Here is a 1,964-nt window from a genome sequence, read left to right as displayed (position 1 = left end):
TATATATATAGGGAGTATTCACAAAAAAAAAAGACGAAGACAGGTGGTGTAGTAAACAAACAGATATATTAGTATAACGCTTGGGAATTGAAAAAGTCTTTAACGTTTCGTGCCTACGCTCTTCTACAGAAAGGAACACAGAAAGAAACAAGGAGAGAAACAAGCAGAGAAAAAAAATGTGTGTAGTGGTTAACGATCTATCATGGCGAATATATATATCGCATCAAGTTATATATAACACAATTTAACATTAAACTCAAAGAATACTCAATATGTTTAGTAGTATTAAATTTCGAAGCTACTCTCAATGCTTTTCCTTATATACATGAGAAACTGAATAGAATAGAAATGCTAACAGCTCGCCAATAAATACCATGTAGAATTATGAATAACTGTCCGCTAGCTTTTTCGTAAGCTGGACAGCATAAAGAGCGAAGATCAAATCAAACTGAAGCGATGAACCTAAAGCATATAGTGAGGAAACAGAACTCATGTTAAAAAACCGTTATTACAAGCGCAAACATTCATTTATATGTTTCTTGTGTGAGACAAGTCTTCACGAATTCAAAATTTCCTGCTCCACTTCAAATAGTGGGAAACGATATAGGAACGGGTCCTTCAAAGTAAATCAAAGATGCAGTTTGGCCTTTGTATCAGTGAAAGATAGATAATTTTTACTAAAGGCAATAATAATTTGAACATAAGAATTTATCTGTTAATGCCTTGTATGCAAGCGGCCAAGCTTCGTTTATGCAAATACAAGAGTCCTTGAATTTCCTGCTGACTGACAAAACACATTAGTTTCGAAATTTTTAATCAATAAATTCTATTGATATGCATTTTAATATATGTGGGTTCGTGCCGATGTGTGCGTATGTGTCTCTATGCATATGTGCACATGTGTGCACATGTATAAGTGAATATATAATTCTGTGTATGTGTATATGTGTATGTGTATGCGTCTGCACTAGCACACGCATGATGAAAACCAACATACATACTGTTTTGAAAAATATTGATTAAAAGTATTACTTAAAAGTGTTTCTTTGGAACATTTCTTAAACGGTATCAAAATTTCATGACTACATTTATGGAATTTAATACGCTATAAAAATATTGGCTTCAAATTTTGGCACAAGGCCAGCAATTTTGAGGAAGGGGTTAAGTTGATTTGATGGAGTCCAGTGCCAAACTGCTACATATTTTATCGACCTAGAAAGCATGTAAGGCAAAGAGAGCTACAAGATCATAGGTGTCAGCACTATCAAATGATCCTATCGATATATCTTACAATTCCTTTGTATTTTTAAGCCATGCTGAGTCCTTATTTAATAGAAATATTTTTCTCGCATGCATGCAAGTCTATATTGAAGTTCCCATCCCATGATTTTGGTCTATAACGAGATGATGGGTTGGGAATTTGTCATTGCTGCACTCTGGATAAATTTAGGAGGAAAGCTCATTAAAATCATTAGATAATTAAGCCTGAAAACCACTCTTACAACTAATCTCTCAAAAGTCGATTTTTTACAGGTTTCCTTAGACTTAAACTCAATCTTATAAACCGAACTATAAGCCTAACGAGAAACTGCTCTACGTAGACAAACAATCCTGTCACTCACCTATAGTGTTTAAAACCCTAATAGCTAACATTAGTAATAGGATGTCCAATCTATCTCCTCCTTTTATTTATAATCGAATGCCACGCAGCCTTGTCTTCGTCGATTGTTTACTTTGTACGTCAATTCTGTTGTTTGTTCGTTCGAAGCTCTAACTCCCCACAAATTTTATATTATTAAAATTTCTGGATGCGGCTGTCTTATGAAGTTTTCCTACCTTGTCGTTAAAAGCGCGAAATAAGTAGTACTAAAATGGTAGAAACTGACGAGCGAGTTATCTTCTTTTCGTATTTGGGCCTGTACTTATCTATCTATCTATCTATCTATCTATCTATCTATCTATCT

This window comes from Octopus bimaculoides, chromosome 1, assembly GCF_001194135.2.
Source record: "Octopus bimaculoides isolate UCB-OBI-ISO-001 chromosome 1, ASM119413v2, whole genome shotgun sequence".
In the NCBI taxonomy this organism is placed as follows: Eukaryota; Metazoa; Mollusca; class Cephalopoda; order Octopoda; family Octopodidae; genus Octopus; species Octopus bimaculoides.
The sequence above is the reverse complement of the archived record's forward strand: the minus strand, read 5'-3'. Positions refer to the sequence as shown.